The sequence below is a fragment of the Ptiloglossa arizonensis genome, chromosome 5 (assembly GCF_051014685.1).
Source record: "Ptiloglossa arizonensis isolate GNS036 chromosome 5, iyPtiAriz1_principal, whole genome shotgun sequence".
In the NCBI taxonomy this organism is placed as follows: domain Eukaryota; kingdom Metazoa; phylum Arthropoda; class Insecta; order Hymenoptera; family Colletidae; genus Ptiloglossa; species Ptiloglossa arizonensis.
The window spans coordinates 23,131,217-23,152,115 of record NC_135052.1 but is presented as its reverse complement, the minus strand read 5'-3'; the positions used below and the strand labels follow the sequence as shown (position 1 = coordinate 23,152,115).

General features: G+C 37.4%; 1 protein-coding gene across 1 annotated transcript in view; it reads left to right on the top strand.

Moving 5' to 3' along the window:
• The first annotated feature begins 310 nt into the window (after nt 1-310).
• LOC143147591 (uncharacterized) overlaps nt 311-20,899 on the top strand; it is an 88,436-nt gene continuing 67,847 nt past the window's right edge. The window contains exon 1 of the mRNA XM_076312954.1: nt 311-358. The gene's annotated coding sequence lies outside the window, so the exon portion shown is untranslated. The remainder of the gene's footprint in view (nt 359-20,899) is intronic.

The following is a 20,899-nucleotide window of genomic DNA, read 5'->3' as shown; positions in this document are numbered from 1 at the left end:
GGATACGCGAGAAACCCGGGGCTTCTCGGCGTTGGCCAATCCGGTGACGATCTCCGGGGGGGAAAATACACATCGGGTACGGGTAACAACGCTCGGTGGAAACAATTTCGGGACTTTTTTTGTGTGCTCTTGGTGCGACCGTAACCGGATCAGTGACGGCAAGATGACGATCGGGAGGAGCGACGCCCGTCAGAGGATGACGCGTCTGTGACTCCTAGGGGATCGCGGAACGGACACACGTTCACGACGCGTCACCCTCTACCCCCTCGCCGTCATCGCTCGCCGAGAACCACCTCGTTCGGGCGACGAGCGACTGAGTACCTAGGCCGGTCGTTCAACGTGGCCGATCCTTGGACATGTAAGTACCACGTATCCTTATACCCGTATACAACCGTGTATACAGCGCCTGTATCTACGTTACGAAAGATTGCGCTTCGTTTTCGCGCTTCGTTTATCCTCGACACCTGGAACCACCTTGGCGACAGGGTTACCCACGGGCTGATGAAAATCGGCGAAAAGCTGCGCCGTGAAAAGATCGATCTGTTTGCCGGAGAGCGTGCGACACTGACGGAACTCGGAACACGCGAGTAAACACTCGAACCGAGGAGAGAGCGAGACAGAGATAGAGATAGCTGGACGAAGAGGAGAAACTGGCGAAGGGATGGTGGGAGAAAGGGGGTGGTCGGTCGGTCTGTCGGTCGGTCGGTCGCTCGGTTTGGAAAAAGGAATTTCGTACGCGATCGGCCGACTACCCTCGAGGTCGAGGGGGATGTATCTGTTCCGCGGGAAGGGGATCGTGGGGTGGAACAGTGTAACAACCGGATCGCGAGCGTTCAAAGCACCCCGGGGAAGATTGCGCAACTGCGAACGAAAGACAGAGAAGAAAAAAACAGGGAATTCAGAGGCCTCCCCATTCCCCCCCCCCCATCCCCCTCTACACTCCCTTCCACCTTCGTCAGTCTCCTCTTTCTCTCTTGTTGCGAGGATCCTTCCACAGCCTCGATACTCGGGATCTTGTTGTGCGTCCGCCATCGCGATTATACTTCGATCGGTCATGGTTTTCTACGTAGAGAGCTTTGACGATCGCTTTCACCCAAAGAACGCCCGGGGTGGCTCGGTGCCTTCCCTGGTTTAAATAATAGGAAGGAGGGTTGGCGAAGTATGGCTTCCTGGGGGTAAAGAAAGCAGGGTCGAGACACTGTCTACACGGTTTGTTTACATCCGACGCGACCAGACGTGCACGCGACGTGTACCTGTTTAAACATTGCGATTGATCGTTTTTGTTTTCCTCGTTTTTTTTTTCTTTTCTTTTCTTTAAGTTCCATTAACGCTTGGACGCAGCAGCGGGGAAAGGATAGGTAGCAGGATAAGTTTCGTCGTTCGATGAGAAACGGAGATGTTCGGTTCGTTGGTTTATTTCTGCGAGGATGGTACCACTGTTTCAGGAACGTGTGCGAAGTTTCGTGTAGGTCTGTCGACTCGTTCGTATAGTTAGTTGTATAACAACTGACAATTGTCTAGTATAGTCAAAGTTGAAGTGTCATGGTGTTTCTTTCGCAATGGAGAAAACATGACAAAACTTATTGAACAACCTAGTATGTTAGAGGATGTAACATGGGGATATGAGGGACCTAACCCAGACCTAAATAGTGATCTGTGTATCTTTTCAAGTTGTTTGGAGTATGTCTACAATTGTCTAGTATAGTCAAAGTTGAAGTGTCATGGTGTTTCTTTCGCAATGGAAAAAACATGACGAAACTTATCCAACAACCTAGTATGTTAGAGGATGTAACATGAGGATATGAGGGATCTAATTGAGACCTAATCAGTGATCTGTGTACCTTTTCAAGTTGTTTGGAGTATGTCTATAATTGTCTAGTATAGTCAAGTTGAAGTGTCATGGTGTTTCTTTTGCAATGGAGAAAACATGACAAAATTTATTGAACAACCTAGTATGTTAGGGAATGTAACATGGGGATATGAGGGATATAATTGAGACCTAATCAGTGATCTGTGTACCTTTTCAAGTTGTTTGGAGTATGTCTACAATTGTCTAGTATAGTCAAAATTGAAGTGTCATGGTGTTTCTTTCGCAATGGAAAAAACATGATGAAATTTATCCAACAACCTAGTATGTTAGGGGATGTAACATGGGGATATGAGGGACCTAACCCAGACCTAAATAGTGATTTGTGTATCTTTTCAAGTTGTTTAGAGTATCGTAGGAAATTGTGAACGAATGTTATATGATACAAAATGATTGTGACGAATGGTCAGAATTGGCAGAATTACACTATTCAGAGTAGTATGAAATTGTGAACGAATATTGTATGGTACGAAATGATGGTGACGAATGGTCAGAATTGGCAGAATTACACTATTCAGAGTAGTATGAAATTGTGAACGAATTTTGTATGGTACGAAATGATGGTAACGAATGGTCAGAATTGGCAGAATTACACTATTCAGAGTAGTATGAAATTGTGAACAAATTTTATATGGTACGAAATGATGGTAATGAATGGTCAGAATTGGCAGAATTACACTATTCAGAGTAGTACGAGGAAGTTTTGAAACTTGACAGTTGGAGATAGGATTGCGCGGTAAGTTGAGGCAAGTGTTGAAACAAATCGATTTTAATATTATAGTTAAAGTTGTGAATATATATTACATAGTAAGGTTTGAGGGAACTAGAGAGGTCGTCAGAATTGGCAGAATTACACCATTCAGAGTAGTATGAGGAAGTTCTGAAACTTGACAGTTGGAGATGGGATTGCGCGGTAAGTTGGGGCAAGTGTTGAATCAAATCGATTTTAATGTTATAGTTAAAATTGTGAATAAATGTTATTTACTGCTGTTTGAGAGAACTAAACCAGTGAGCAGAATTGACAGAATTACACTATTCAGAGTAGTATGAGAGAGTTCTGAAATTTGACAGTTGGAAACAGAATTGCGCGGTAATTTGGAACAAGTATGAAACGAACAGATTCTAATAACGTGGTGCAATTGCTTGAATTGTCGGTGAAAATTTAAAATTAGAGTACCACCATCTTGATGTATCATTTCTCTTCTAATACCCACTTAAATATTGTTTGACTGTACAAATATAATTCGATCTATCCGTCGAGACATCTTACAGAATTATTAACCGATTTAAGAAATCTGTGGATTGTTTCGAAGTGTTGCGAAGAATTGTTAAATATTTTTGAAATTTAAATAACGACGTTTGACGAGATGTTTCTAATACCTAAGAAGAAAGAAAGTTTGTTATCGTTGACGATAACTCGACAATCAAGTATCGTCTGTAGACTCTGTGTATTGTTAAGAACGAATAAGTATATGTGTAAATGCAAGATTTACGAATGATGCTCGTTGTACAACACTTGTAAATGTTAAGATCGAGTCTACTGTTTACACACTGTGTCGAGAGTCCACCGATAATCAGATTACCTTTTGAACGTGTACCTCGTTCACCTTAAAAGATAGTTTGGGATCATCCGCGTAAGGTAAATGTTTACCATTAGTTAGAGCGTCGCAAAGGTCGTTGATGAAAATTGCGAAAAGTAATAATAATTCCGAACCGGTGATTCGAGAAATACCAGATACCTGGTTTCATTTCTTTGCGGATAAATTATCTCTAATTCTTATAGCCTCTTGAAAGGACAGTCATTTAACCAGTCAGAAAGACTTCCACGAAAGCAAAAATGATATAATTGGATGTTAAGAACCTTAGAATCGACCGAGTCAAAGGCCTTTCTGCAATCTGTAATTATTACGTCTACTTGCTCGATCTCGTCAAAGGCAATTGAAACGAAATTACCAAGCGCCATTAGGTTTGTTATCGTAGATCTTAATATGAATTCGTGTCGAGAATCAAGTGTGTGTGCGTGGTTTTTAATACGAGCATTGATTCTCCACGCTTGTTATTCCATCAGAAATCTTCTTGAAAATTATCCAAACAGCACTTCCATATTACCACTCATTTTCCTCGATTACTATTTTTCGAAAATCTCGTCGAGAACATGGTTTTCAATACCATTATTTTTGAAAACGTAATTTTCCCAATCACGTTTTCAAAAATATTGAATACAGAAACAAATTGTCTGTAAACTCTCAAACAATTGTGAACTGAATTTCCAACGAGTGGAAAAGAATGTGGTTCGACGAATAGAGAAAAATTATAAACTCTCCAACGCTTTGGCAGCTGAATGTCTCGGGAACTGGTACTTCTTTTACAATTTTCTCCTCGAGGTTCATTATTCTATTTAATTCTCGGATAAATCAACCTGGACGTTTCGTTTTCAAGAAACGAAGTTCGTTTAAAAATTTTTCTACAATCACACACACTGAGAAACTATCGCCCATTGTGTCGTGTTCGGTTCAAAGTAACGTAACTTTCGCGAGAACGCTTCTTTTCGTTGGTTGAAATAAAGACGATCTTAAGACGGTCTGTTTCTGGCGGGACACCCTGTAGTCCTACATCAAGAAGGGGTGTAGAGAATAGGAGCGAGAGAGAGAGAGAGAGAGAGAGAGAACGATAGAAGGGATTCCTTTGGGTGTTGAACCGAGTCAGGTTGTGCACGCGTGAAATGTGCGTCTCGCGACTGGCCAACGTCCCGTGAAATGATGTTTGAAATTGAAAACAGTGACCACGAATTACTTTCCAGTGGTTCGCCCCTTGCCTGGCACGTTTACTGACCACCTATAGTTCGTTCGCGAACGATGCCCAAATTTTAAGTTACACCTGAACTTTTATCTTCAATTATTTCAACACGTTGACTACCACGTCGGTTTTCGTTCGTTCGAACTGTAGCCGAAATGGTAGAAATATTCGATGGTTTATCCGTGTATTTAATCGCACTTGAATTTTTATTTTCAACGATACTGACTTTAATATTATGGGAGAAAAATAAACTCCTACGGTTGAACTTTTACGATCAATGGATTCGTGGAAAGAAATACTCGAGTTGTTCATTTTCTACGTTATGAATTTTCTTTTGCATTCAATTTTCATTCTAAGATACCCTCAATTTCGAAATACGCTCCTTTGGATCGAAACTAACAAAAAAATGGACCGAATCTGTTCATTTTCGATTTCAATGTACTTTTGCAGAGTGGTGAAGTATAGATTCTTAGTAGTGTATACAGAATCTTAGATATGGACACTAAATAATTGTAGAAGTATAAATAATCAGTTTTCAGCATTTAAATGTAAAATCAAGTAATTGTTCGTTGAACTTTACCATACCGTGGCGAAAAATCCACGAAAATTCGTGTTAAAAATAAACAATAGCACGCTCTTGTACAAAATTAATTAACCGAGTCTGAACAGCTACGGCCAAAGGTATTCTTTTGTTTGCAAAATAAAAATGGTACAATTGCGAATGAAAGAAAAAAATGATGCAACCGGAAACTTTCATACAATTTGCATCACGACGATTTTTACGAAACAGACCGACTGAAAGTATACATTTATAATATACAGTGCGAGTTGCATCGTACATAACTTTGATTATTTATATCTTTACAATTATCGAATGTCTGCATTTAATGTTTCGCGTTATGTAATGAGGAGTCTATCTTCAATCATTCTGCAAAGTTTTATTTTATTCGGAGAGGGACAGGTGGGGTACTTCCCTTGTATATGCGCGAGTTGCATCGTATGTAACTTTGATTATTCATATCTCTACAATTATCGAGTATCTGCATTTAATGTTTCGCGTTATGTAATAAGGAGCCTATCTTCAATCATTCTGCAAAGTTTTATTTTATTCGGAGGGGGACAGGTGGGGTACTTCCCTTGTATATGCGCGAGTTGCATCGTACGCAACTTTGATTATTCATATCTCTACAATTATCGAGTATCTGCATTTAATGTTTCGCGTTATGTAATGAGGAGCCTATCTTCTATCATTCTGCAAAATTTTATTTTATTCGGAAGGGTACAGGTGGGGCACGTCCCTCGTATTGACCGTATTAATAAACGTACGTCGTAAAGCTGAGGTACAGCAATTTCCTGTGTCACCGAGATATCAGATATTCGATGTGATTTCCTTTCCATTCGAGGCAAATTTCAGCCCTCTGCTTCTGTCCTCAATAGTGCTTGTTTATCCAAAGAGGTACACCTTCTAGGAGTACCACACGTAACGATATATTGTACGATAAAATATACAACAATGCTCGAACGATCACTGTAAAGTGTCTGAGGATGTTGCACAAGTTGTCGTGGAACGTGGTCGTGTTGGATACGACGTTGCTATAAAACATGGCGTACTGCAGATTTGATGAACGACAGTGTGGAACGTGCATGGCTCTTCAGCGAACACTTGGAAAGATTCTCAGAACTTCCCTCCGCCAAATATCTTAAAATAAAGCAATCCTTCTTCGGCAGTTACTCCATTTCTCATCACTGTATCTTGTCTTGTAAATTTATCTCTACTTCCATTAATGCGTTGAAAATGCATCGTTATCCATTCCCAAATAGTTCTTCGAGTCGGAAGATTCATTCGGATGCAGTTCATGTATCAGCTTCGTGCGAGAATAAAAATTTCTTTTGAAATATCAATTCACCCACCATTCTCTCCTTTTCTGATATAACGATGTACTATTATTTCTTCATACCATCTGGAGTAACACTTTCTCACCCAAAATTCACTGAAAATTTGCGAGACATTTTGGAAATTTTGTTAGAATAAATATACTAAATTGTTGGTAATAGCGAGTAGAGTAAATTTTAAGTTGTAACCTAACTTTCTGAGTTGTAAATATTTTCTTTGTAACATTCGAGTTTTAAATTTTGCTTTTTTACAACCAGAAATCCAAAAGGGGGGTCGTCCAAAAGATTTGAAAACCATTGGTTTTTTTATATTATTGTATTTTCAAATTCTTACCGGTAGCACTGTCTTTGAATAAAAAGTATGAAAATTATTCCAATATTCCCATTTATGAGAACAAAATTTGTGAAAAATCCATGTCAAATTGCGCGTTAATTTTTTTTCTCACAAACAAATCTAGTCGGTTGTCTAAGGACACTTGAAATTCCATAAATTGTACAAATTATTTATTCCTTTATTATACGTCCGTTCCTATAGGCTAGTGGTGTCAAGTTCATACATGAACGCGGAACATCAAGTGCAGTTTTGGAGGGTCCTTGAGCGAGAAAAATTTCCCTCTACAATATATTTTTTGCAATAATTGATTCGCAATATTTAGAAATATTTTTTTATACGTTTTCAAAATTACATTTTACTATTTTAACACAAAATTTCCTGTATATTTTTGGCAATAACTAATTTGCAATATTTAAAAATATACATTTCATATGTTTCTAAAGTACCATTGTAATTGTCCCAATATAAAAAAGAAATTTCCCTCTACAATATACTTTTGGCAATAATTGATTCGCAATAATTAAAAATAATATTTTATACGTTTTTAAAATTCCATTTTACTATTTTAACACAAAATTTCCTGTATATTTTTGACAATAATCAATTCGCAATATTTAAAAATATATATTTCATATGTTTCTAAAATTTCATTGTAATTGTTCCAATATTCAATAATATACATTCTCTATGTTTCTAAAATTCCATTTTATGTTTTCAGTGCAAAAAAAAAATTTCCCTCTACAATGTACTTTTCGTAATAATTGATTCTCGATATTCGAAGAAACGTATTGCACGTTTCTTTGCGAAATTCCATCGTGTAATTTTAACAAAAGAAACTTTCGTTTTTTCGTCGACTGACGAGCCGCGCGTTTCGCATAAAACTGTCGCCCGTTATCGATCATTTTAGCGTTTCCTTTTTTTCAGCTCGGCGCGAGAAAAGGGCGTAATAAAATTGTCCGTCCAAGAACGCGAACGGAACGAGTGCGTCTGTTTGTGTCGTTGCTCTGAACATTTTTCTTACCGTGACCTCCGTAACCCATCCGTGAAACACGTCGACAGTTGGATGCATCGAGCAATGACCTACCGGGTGACTCGTGCCAACGAATGAGAGCGTCATCCAGTGACCCACCGGGGTGTCACGCCATTGTGAATTTGTTAGTCCATCGAACGAAACACGACACCGATCGACCACCACCGGCCGACTCGTATAAAATCTGTCGCGATTGTTCGGTGAAACGTTCGTGCTCGCAATCCATTCGCGTGGAATACGCGTAGCCCAGCGCTGAATCGTAAATAGGGTCAAGATAGCATTTCGATCCCGTTTTCTATCGGCGCACGGACGATTTTTAACGTTTCAACGACGACCATCACCCCCCAGGCTCGTGTAGCTCTCCATGACGAGTATAGTATATACGTATTCGTATATGTGTGCATGTTTTCGAATCGATTTAATATATATATATATATATGTATGTATGTATGTGTGTGTAATATTAAATCGATTCAATGGTAGCCGGCTTTCGTCTAGGGCCTCCAACATTTAGGAATCGAGTGGTCGGAATTAAATTCGACAAATGTGAGCGATCATTAGAGAGCACTTAACCGGGGAGAGGTCTGTGCAGCATGGCTGTCGGTGGTGTGGCTCAGAAATTGTTCCTATTCCTCGCCACCTAAATTACCCGGCGTGGTTCGTGGACAAAAAATACTGTTTAAATGTATTACAGGGCTAAAGGAGCTATTGTTCTTTTGTAATCGTCTCTGTTGAGCGTATTGGACGGGGAGGGGGGGGGGGGGTGTATATTGTACGGGGCGTAATTGAAAATTTAACGGTCGTCGGATGTAGTGTTCGTGGTTGGAAAGAATGCCTCTGAGTGATTCTTGTCTTTTCGTTCGAGAATGTATCGGTTGACGTTACAATTTCGTTCGATGGTGCGGTTTTTTCAAAATTTTGATCGTTAAATCGGAATTTCGTCCGGATGCAATCTTTCCAGGTGTGCATTATACATTTCCATTCGCGAGTCACACGGATAATCGACGAATGTCGAGTAAGAAGAAATTTACACTACGAAGTGATTCGATGTACGAAACGAAGTCAATGTTTATTAATTATTTACAATAACGAAATATTAATTGTGTTGTATCTTAAGGATTTTACAGAAGCTTAAATTTTGTTGTCGAGACACGGTTAATCGAATCGAGAAAATTATTGTACAATGTTTTCCATTACACTTTTTGGGTTTGTTTTCGTTAATGAGAATTTTTTGAATTAAAGAAATTATTAATTGAATGATTTGCAAAGATAAAGAAGGTATGTTTGATCGTTTAAAAATAATTGATAAAATTTGGTCCTTTGGACAGTGTATACATACACGAACGTTTTTAATTATAGTAACACTGAAAAGGTATTCTACATTTTTTCCGAACACCCTGTATATACAGTGCAACCAGTGAAACGGCAAGCCTCGGTCGATTGATCCGTCCTCTAATGCAAATCAAATTGTTCCAGCCAATTAATTTTCTTACAAGCACAAGCAGGTCAAAGCAATTTCGTAGAAATTTTCTCGAAAGCCACTTTAAGTTTTTTCAGAACTTACTTTATTTCAAGTACAAGCTCCCCATTTTAGGTCGAAATTTGTCTGCTCTGAAATTTAAGACCTCGAACAACAATTAAGGTTTATATTAACGCATAAACGATCTGGCATTTTATGCAAAATTAAAATTTAGATCATCCGAGATGATTTCTCAGGAATTTCGTACACAAGATGTTTACCTTATATCTTGTCGCTAATTGAAAATCTTCAACTGCAAATTTCTTTACCATTGTACCTTTAATAACCTTCCTGGAAATCCATCCAAGTGGATACATACTTTTACGAGTTCATAAAAATAGATATTTTTTATTTACTTATTTAATCGTACGTATTATAAAGAACATTTTGTAAAAGTTTGATCAGAAACTCCAAAAATTGACAAAGTTGTGATTCAAGTTTTAATTTAGTACAATAATCGAGTACTTACTTTTTCGAGATCTTTTCAGGAATACAAAAATTAATTTTCTTCGTACACGAAACAATATTTTCATTCTTTAAAAATAATATGCACGACAACTCGATCAGTTTTCAATATCTATCTACAAAATTTGATACACACACACACACACACACACACACCAGATAAGATCAATTTCGTAAATTCCATTAATTTTCTATTTGTTCAAATTTCCATTTACCAATAACAAGAAAATTTTTACCTAAAATACCATTTGTCCTTTAAAATATTCTCAATTCCTCGAGTTTCTACATTTCCAAATCGTTCTACGACAATCGACAGCCAATACGTTAAACATTATTAAAATCCCTCCCACCATTCCATCGGACCACCCTGAGAACCTGAATCCTGCCCAACAATTCACCTACGCACGGTACTGCACGCATGCGCGGAAATTAATTTCTCGTCCCCACCTGCTCCCCCACAAATTCGACGATTTTTCCACCTAATCTGCGACGTATCCTCCCTGGAATAAAAAAGGACTCGAATCGATTCGTCGAGTAGTTTCTCTTAAATCGATCATCGAATAATTCCTGTTCCACTTCGCGACGAAGTTACGACCTTAACACCATCTTCTCATTTGAATCGTCTCAGGGATCAACGGATCGCCCATGAGATATCGCCCGGATGATCTCCAAGACGTTCGAACTGCCGGGGGAAGTAAACACGTTCCCCCAGTTTTTTTTATCAGCTCCCGATCCGAGCTAGCGTTTGCTTTTGATGCAGCTCCATCTTGGAATTGCTTCGCGTACAGGGAATTCGCAAGAGTCGCCCAGTTCGGGGGAGGGGGGTTGGAATCGACGAGAAAACGATCGATTCGGCGTTGAGACCTACGCGCGAGCGAGAACGATCGCCTTCCACCTCGGAGGTGGTCGATTTTCCCATTTCCTTTACGCCACGGACGCAGCTCAGTTGCACAGTTCGTACCCGAACCCGGTAATTGAGCGATTCGATGCCCTCCGACCAGTCGGGCGAACTTGCATCGCCTCGATATCACCGTTTCGGAGCAGGATGAATCTTATCTCCCCAAGTGGACGGTCTTAGCTCCTCGTCTGATCTCCAGTTGAAATTATTAGGTCTATTCGAGAAGTTCCGTCGCTTCTAGCGTGTAGCGAACTGGCAATTACAAAACGGACCACTTTGATTTTCAGTGATCAGGACATTCGAAGAACGTGAACTTCACTTCAGGAGGGATCGAAGATTTGGGGATTCGTACTGTAGAAAATACTGATTTCCAGTTGAAATTATTCGGTGTAGTCAAGAGTTCCGTCGCTTTTAGCGAACTGGCCAATTACGGAACGGACCACTTTGACTTTCAGTGATGAGGACACCGAGCAGGGGGCATTCGAAGAACGTGAATCTCACCTGAGGGGAGATCGAAGATTTGAGGATTCATACTGTAGAAAATATTGATCTCCAGTTGAAATTATTTGGTCTAGTCAAGAGTTCCGTCGCTTTTAGCGAACTGGCCAATTACGGAACGGACCACTTTGACTTTCAGTGATGAGGACACCGAGCAGGGGGCATTCGAAGAACGTGAACCTCACCTCAGGAGAGATCGAAGATTTGAGGATTCATACTGTAGAAAATACTGATCTCCAGTTGAAATTATTAGGTCTATTCAAGAGTTCCGTCGCTTTTAGCGAACTGGCCAATTACAGAACGGACCACTTTGACTTTCAGTGATGAGGACACCGAGCAGGGGGCATTGGAAGAACGTGAATCTCACTTGAGGGGAGATCGAAGATTTGCAGACTGATATTGTAGGAAATACTGTTGCATGAAATCAAAGGGTGAACAGAGTGTTGGGATACACTTATGTTAAATAAAATAATAGCAACACCCATAAATTATAATTACATGGTACTTTGCTCGACTCTGGCTACGCAAATTCTCTCTTCGCTAAAAGGGTTCTTGTTTACCACTCATCTCCAACGAAATAGTGTCTCGATCGCTCTTCCCTCGCACCTTATATTCTCACACGTGTTTATTCCCTTTCATTCTGATCCTTAACCTTTCACACTCCATGCATCGCGTTCTCCCAAAATTCCACAGTCTGGCGCCATCTCAATTGCTCGTCTTTCACACCTTAGTTCGAGCACACTGTCGTTCGGTTCAAACGCTCCTCTTTCACGCCTCGGAAACACTTCACTCGCTCGTTCATCCCAAATACTTCACATTTTCTCCAGACTACACGCATTTTCCCTAGACTACATTCATTCACTTTCGTTCCTAATCCTTAACCTTTTTCACTCGTTTTATCGAAATTCAAAGATAGTGAACCTCACCCGAGGAGAGATCGAAGATCGAAGATTGCCACTCCCAGGCATTACCACAATATTGTCACCAGGAGATTCCTTAAATAAGGAGATTGTCCTCTTTGTGTGGTCAGGATTGCCGATATACGAAGTGCAGTTGAGAACAGCAGTTTTTTAGGATGGTTTATCTACTATTGCTAGTCGAGAATGTTCAGACTAGAATATCAAAGTTCTATAGTACTCTTGAAACGAAACTGTAGTGCGTTAGAATAATTATAGTGAGGATCACTAGACAGTCAGTGATGATGTTAGGACGGAGTCTCAGAGATTCGACACAGAGGTTGGTTGGTAATTGACTGACTGCTTTATTCATCATATGGTGATCTTATATACATATTGATATCAGGTTTCGGTAGAATTCGGTCCGTAGCTGGAATCGAGGTCTTGTCTAAGGGTTATCTCAGGGGTTACAATATCGAAGATTGGCAAGCTTATAGGTTTATGTGTACGGTAATGAGGACTCTGATAAGGGGAGTATCGGTACCGATCCTCACCGGTTTTATTGAAATTTGCCAGAATTATAGGCCACGTGTATAATAGTGAGGGCTCTGACAAGGGTAGTGTCTATACCGATCCTCATTTGATTTTATTGAAGGTTGAAGAAGATCAACCTCACCTGACATTATCGAAGATTAGCTGGCTTATAGGTCCACGTGTATAATAGTGAGGACACTGACAAGGGGAGTGTCTGTACCAAACCTCGTTTAATTTTATTGAAGATTAACAGTCTACTATAGTCCATGTATATAATAGTGAGAGCTCTGACAAGGGTAGATAGTGATCCTCACCAATTTTATTAAAATTTGGCAGAATTGTAGGTCACGTTTATAATAGTGAGGACATTGACAAGGGGAGTGTCTATACCAATCCTCATTTGATTTTATTGAACATTGGCAATCTGCTATAGTCCATGTGTATAATAGTGAGGACATTGACAAGGAGAGTGTCTATACCCATCTTCGTTTGACTTTATCGAAGATCGAAGAAGATTAACCTCATCTGATTTTGTTGAAGGTTAGTAGGCTTATAGGTCCACGTGTACAATAGTGAGGACATTAATGAGGGGTATGTAGATATTGATCCTCACCAATTATATTGAAATTTGGCAGAATTGTAGACCATGTGTACAATAGTGAGGACATTGACAAGGGGAGTGTATATAACGATAGCATTCATAACGATCCTCACTTGATTTTATCAAAGATTGGTAGACTTATGGATTCACATGTACAACAATGAGGACACTGACAAGAGAAACATCTCTACCTCGCTAATTTTCATGAAATTTGGCAGACCCACGATTTAAACATTACTAGTATTAACATTATACAAAGAAAAGAGGAATGGGGGTGAAAAGAAAGTTGCATCGATGAGAAAGCAAGTACGCAACAAACCATGAAGTTTGGGGATTAAAGCACAAGGAGGAGGAGGAGGAGGAGAAGGAAAGCGAGAGTAGAAGAATAATAAAGAGTTTCGTCATTAGTAGTAGTGTTTAGCAGTGAATACAGTTGTTGCACGCTTGAAGGGGTAGAAGCTTGATAAGGAGCAAACCATGATGGGTAGGGGGAGGAGGGGGAGGAGGAGATGAGTTATAGTAATGCACGAAACAGCAGGAGAATGGACCATGGTATTTGTACGTGTGATAAATAGGGAAGGATAAGTCGTTGTCACATCTGGTGGAAAAAATTTATCGTGGTGTGATATTCATGGTTTCTATGGCGAAGTTTATGTAGCTCCTTTGGAAAGGATTTCTAAGAAATTACACTATATTTTGTCGTTTCTCTCGCTTCTTGGGCGCGTTCAACTAGCAATTATTTATTTATTTACAATCGACGTGTCTGGGCTATTCGATTTGCAACGATACAAGGAAAAGAATACTAACCAAGCAAGTATACACAAGTATCTGTTGTAAAGGTTGTTTCCATGTGGACGATAGAACGATTTTCATTCACGAATCGTCGAACATACTTCATTTTATTAAAATTATTCTTCGATTAGTTTCTTTTATTCAATCATTCTTTCATTAGTTTATTATACTAAATTATTCGAATTTACTGGAAAAATTCACTTTCAATTCCAGCTGCAAAGTTCCCACAACAAAGTTTGCTATGATTTGACACGGTATGACTTCTTTCTTTCAAGTCATGTAACGTCAAAAGTCTACGCCTATGATCCACAAACGATCGAGTAATTGGAGAACAATATTCGTAGTGTTCAAAAAAAAAAAAAAAGAAAAATAAATTCCTTGCACAGAACCCGAACTATACGAGAAAAATGTAAAAACTTGGGGCAAAGAAATCCATACCGTCGTGAAAAGCCGAGGTAGCCATGTAAACGATATCGTGTTCCTTGAATAATGCCATCAAATGCACTTTACAACGAACGAGGGGTTCCAGATATATCTAACATATTGTGTCTTGTTATTTCTCCATTCAAAAATCTGTCGTTCGTATTGAAACGTTCCTTATTACGAAATTATTCCTACGAAACGTGCCGACGAATGCACGGATCCCTTGAATAAAAGCGGGAAGCACTTATAGCAGGTCAATAGATCCACTAATGGCATTAGCAGACCTATAGGTTCGATCGATACAGTTTAACATACCTTAGGTGGTGCGGTGACGGTTTAACTGGAACAAATCGTTATACTCCAGTGATTCTGAAGGGATAATAATAATAATAATAATAAATAATAATAATATATCTTCATTGCATGAAAGTTTTGTAACAAATGAAATGGAAGTAAAAGATGAAAATAATGTATAGAATTAGAAAGAAGCATTCATTACAGAGAGGGTGGGTTACATTTGTAAGCTTTTATTAGTTTAATCTCAAGCATTGAATTTAAGTAGTTTCATGCGTTCACTATTGTTTTTTTTTTCCATGTATTTTTATGTTTAGTGGTCCAATTAAACTTTACATTAAACTTTTATATCCGGTGGAACGGGAAAAATAATATTTTGGTTAAAATTTCGTTAAAAATGCGAAAAACATTACGTAGATATTCTTTTACCCGTCTAACGAAAATGCAACGAAGTATAACACGCTACGAAATACGATATTGGGCATATATGCTTGTACAAAGGTGGATAAAATTTTATTCAAATAAAAGGTTAACGAATAAAATCAGGGCATAACTATTTATTCGCGATGTTCTTTCTATTGGAGGGTTAAATTTTTATTTGTTCGTTGGAATGTATTTTTTCATACGATGATTTGAATTCTCAGTTTTATTCGACGCATATTTCGTAAAAAGGTTGATTTCCTTTGTTGCTCGAAAGCTTTATTTAGATACAAAATATTGCCCGTCTCGTGGATGCCAAGGTGAATACGTCGACACTCGAACTTGCTGGAAATCTTATCGATTTTTACGACAGTAAATACTCTACTTTATTTCTGCTCGATATAACCTTCAACTTTAATACGTACAGACGATATTTATTGACTTAAAATTAACCCCATCAATTAACGGTAAATTTGTTATGGATGTGTCTGGCCGTAAAACGAAATACAAACATTAATGGTCTCTTTTAAAATAAATATATATTGCAACACATCCAACGTATATATTTCGTGTATAAATTTAAGATTCTGACTTTAATGAATATTGGAGGCGTTTCGTCCTGGGATGATGGTGGACTCATCAGTAAGGCTGCCCAGCAAACTCAGTCTTCCAATTAGACGGGACAAGGTGTCTGAAATTATTCCCATATGTAAGAATATCCATCTGCTCGCTGATGAATTCACCAGAGACCTAGAACGATATGTCAATTTTGGGAAACGAAACGATTCGAATATTTATTAAAATTCTTTGGAACTTTTCAATGCTGGCGATGATTAATCAAATTCTTTCCTTTTCACCGCGAATAAAATTTATTGAATACAAAAAGGAAAAGGAATTTTTATCAGTGTACATTTTTAACAATTAATAGAGCTGTCAAATAGAAGGAAGTATTTATATTCTACGTGAAGTATATAAGCAAAATTTCTTTCTTCGATTAACAAATTTTAGAGCAGATGTTAATACTGTCAAATAGAACGCATTAATTGTATTCTACGTGAAATAAATAATCAAAATTTCTTTCTTCGATTAACAAGTATTAGAGCATATGTTAATACTGTCAAGTAGGAAACATTACTTGCATTCTATACGAAATAAATAATCTAAATTTCCGTCTTCTCTAACAAGTTTTAGAGCACTTGTTAATACTGTCAAATAGAAAGCATTACTCGTATTCTACGTGAAATAAATAATCAAAATTTCTTTCTTCGTTTAACAAGTATCAGAGCATATGTTAATACTGTCATGTAGGAAGCATTACTTGCATTCAATACGAAATAAATAATCAAAATTTCCATCTTCTCTAACAAGTTTTAGAGCACTTGTTAATACTGTCAAATAGAAAGCATTACTCGTATTCTACGTGAAATAAATAATCAAAATTTCTTTCTTCGTTTAACAAGTATCAGAGCATATGTTAATACTGTCATGTAGGAAGCATTACTTGCATTCAATACGAAATAAATAATCAAAATTTCCATCTTCTCTAACAAGTTTTAGAGCACTTGTTAATACTGTCAAATAGAACGCATTAATTGTATTCTATGTGAAATAAATAATCAAAATTTCTGTTTTCGTTTAACAAGTATTAGAGCATATGTTAATACTGTCAAGTAGGAAGCATTACTTGCATTCAATACGAAATAAATAATCAAAATTTCCGTCTTCTCTAACAAGTTTTAGAGCACTTGTTAATACTGTCAAATAGAAAAAGCATTGTTCGTACTCCACGTGAAATAAATAATAAAAACTCGTGCCTTCGTTCAGACATAAATGTACAATTACATTCACCGAATCGTATTCTCTGAATAATAAAAATTGCAAAAAAAACCTAAAACCTAAAAACCTAACCTAAAAAAAGGTTAATACCTGCGATATATGGTACGCCATTAGGTAAGAAGTTAAATGTTGCAACGTCTTCGCGTTTCCTGTGAAACTGTAGATTCAATTTCTTCCTTCCCCGCAGACGTAAGAAGTTGTAACATGGTGGACACGTTTGGGTCTTCTCGGAACTTCTTTACGATACCCTGGTCAACGCTTTCGCGCAAGGAAAGGACACCATTGTGGTTACTCGCTATACCATGTTCATTGTGCATAGAGATCCACCGTGGCGGGTCTATTGTAGTCGCTACGAAGTTACTGTATAATTTTCTTTTCAAAAAAAAAAAAAAAAAAAAATATCCATTTTCGAACCTTGTACTGCATAGAACGTACACGAAACGAAATTACGTCGATAATTCTCCTCGAAACTGTTCGATAACTGTTTTCGTGAATATCTGTCCCGTTAAATGACCGTGGACCGATGCGAACATGATCCATTAGAGTGGAAAAAAAATAAGTTAGCGGTCTAACCTATAACGAGGTTCGAGCTTGTGTACAAACGCGCGTTTAAACTTTCTTTTGGAACTGGGTAAATAATTATTGTAACACAGAGAAGTCTGTAACTCCAAAGTAAACTGCGGAGTCCATCCTGCACCCCCCCCCCCCCATCTTGCTGCTTTTAACAAGTGCCATGAGTAAAATATATATCGATATCAACCGATAAATCGTAGTTGTAAATATTCTGTTTACTTGAAAAATTTACAGCACGATAACTTTTGGTTCTTTCGTCGATACGAGGATTTGGGGATGTTTACCTCGACTCCTTTTATCTTGAGAACCATTGATCGTCCATGATTGAAAAAATTTAAAAAAAAGAAACGAATACAATAATGGGTGATTTTTAAACAGAGACTTGCAATTTTAGCTACGATTCGATCGCGAATGTTCACGGTTGTAAATATTTTATTGAAAAATTTATTTAACGGTTACTTTTGGTTCTTTCGTCGATACGAGGATCTGGGGATGTTTACCTCGACTCCTTTCACGTTGAAAAGCAATGGTGGTCAAAAAAGATTTGAAAAAGAAGGAATATGAGAATAGGTGCTTCTTAAACAGAGACTTGTAATTTTAGATGCGACTCGATCAGAATATGCATCGTGGCCCTAATACGTCCGTTAAAGAAGCTCCTTCTGCTCTTGTCAGTGTCAGTTTAAAAATTGAAACTCATGTTTGAGGCAGAACGGCGGGCTATATTTAAAATTCGGGAAAAGAAGTACGCGATCTTATTGAAATTTTTTCTACAGATTAGAACACTTACGAAGACATCGCAGAAATTTTTGAACCGAATTTATCGTAACGATACACCGATTATTAATAATATTCTAACACCAGTGTTAAAAATACAATCGTGATTGATTCACTACGATTTTGGTGTACGGCAAAATACACAAGGAAATTGTTATTTCATACGAGTGTACCAACAGTAACTTCAGGTCGAACAAGAACGAATCGATGAACGCCAAAATTAACAAGATGGCGTCGCTTTGAAGACTGCACCGAGTGCACCGACTGCAACCGCGCACTACTTTGTTCAAAGACCCTCGATCTTCGTCGAAGCTTTGAATTTTTCGGTGTGATTTTTTATTCGACACACTAGTCCCTCGAACCGTGAACTTTATCGCTACGGTTCCGAGAACAATCAATTTTTCGTTCAGTTGTTCGCGCGTCTGCTATAAACTCAATGCAAAGCGCGTTCAAACTGAATTCACGAGAAAGTTTTCCCAAATGTTAAGGAATCCTTTGGCGTGGAGAGCGTATCTATCGGTTGAAGACGTATCAAACCGGTGGAATTCCACTACGGTGCATTGTGTCTCTTCGTGGAGGGTTGCAAGAAGATACAGGGGTAACTCGATCGCGCTGCTCGATCGTACAAAGCGACAGAACTATAGGATGCCCTATTTCGCTATTTAAAATAACAGAAGTCGAAGCTGCACACGCGGTTCCATCGTAACACGAATTCTACAACCACTGAATTTTTACATTGAAATCATTTCCACGTATTTATTGCACAGTATTCGCGATAAATGCAATAATAAATTTAATTCTTTGTTAATACAGCAAAATTTTACAACTATAGAATTTTTGTATTTTTGTCCCTTCTAGATATTTATTGCACAGTATTTGCGATAAGTACAATAATAAATTTAATTCTTTGTTAATATAGCAAAATTTTACAACTGTAGAATTTTTGTTTTCTTTTTCTCTCTAAATATTTATTGCACAGTATTCGCGATAAATGCAATAATAAATTTAATTCTTTGCTAATATAGCAAAATTTTACAATTATAGAATTTTTGTTTGTTATTTCTAAATATTTATTGCATACTCTTTGTGATAAATGCAATAATAAATTTAACTTTTTGTTAACATAGCAAAATTTTACAACTGTAGAATTTTTGTTTTGTTTTTCTCTCTAAATATTTATTGCACAGTATTTACGATAAATGCAATAATAAATTTAACTTTTTGTTAACATGGCAAAATTTTACAACTATAGAATTTTTGTATTTTTGTCCCTTCTAGATATTTATTGCACAGTATTTGCGATAAGTACAATGATAAATTTAACTCTTTGTTAACATGGCAAAATTTTACAACTATAGAATTTTTGTATTTTTGTCCCTTCTAGATATTTATTGCACAGTATTTGCGATAAGTACAATAATAAATTTAACTCTTTGTTAACATAACAAAATTTTACAATTACAGAATTTTTGTTTGTTATTTCTATATATTTATTGCACACTCTCTGTGATAAATGCAATAATAAATTTAACTCTTTGCTAACATAGTAAAATTTTACTACAGAATCTTTGTTTTTTTTTTCCTTTTTAGATATTTATTGCACAGAATCGTTTTTTTTTTCTTTCTAGATATTTATTGCACAGTCTTTGTAATAAATGCAATAATAAATGTAACTCTTCGCTAACGTAGCGCATGAACGAGTTATAGGTCCATAGCTGTCGATAGCTGGAGCTGAAGAAACGTAAATCAGCCATGATTCAGTTCCTTGCCTCTCGTGATCGAATTCTATCTTTAAGCGAGGAATTGCTCTATTGAAAGATCTTCCTAGAAGTATATTTTTCTAACGAGAAAAAAAAGTTTCAAAACCCCTCGTGTTAGACCTAGCGATATAACTCGAGTTAGTTATTTAAAGATGTTGTATATTTATGGATGGTATTACATAAAATAATGTTCATTTAACAATTATATTCGTTCGAAAAATCAGTTATATTATATTTCAATCTATTTATTTTTTCGCTGTATATTATACATATTTATATACATTCAGAAGACTGTTTGCTTAACAATTATATTCACTTGAAAAATTAGTTATATTATATTTCATTATATTTATTTTTTCGCTGTATATTATTTATATAAATTTAGAACACTGTTTGCTTAACAATTACATTCCCTGGAAAAATCATTATATCGCAACTCGTTAATTTATTTCTTCACTGTCAACCAGTAGGATTCACGACTAGTTTAATTACAAAATTTTTCACTTTTAAGTGCGCCCTCATAGTACGTCGCCCAGGGACACGTGCCCTTTTAGCCTCTCCTTTGTCACGGTCTTGGCCTAAATACAATAATATCGCATTTTTCCTAGTTTTCTAAACGTTTGGAAAAAGAAATTATGTTTAAAGACACTATTCTCGTCTCTCGATTTCAAATTTTAAATTTTCACAATGTCAAAG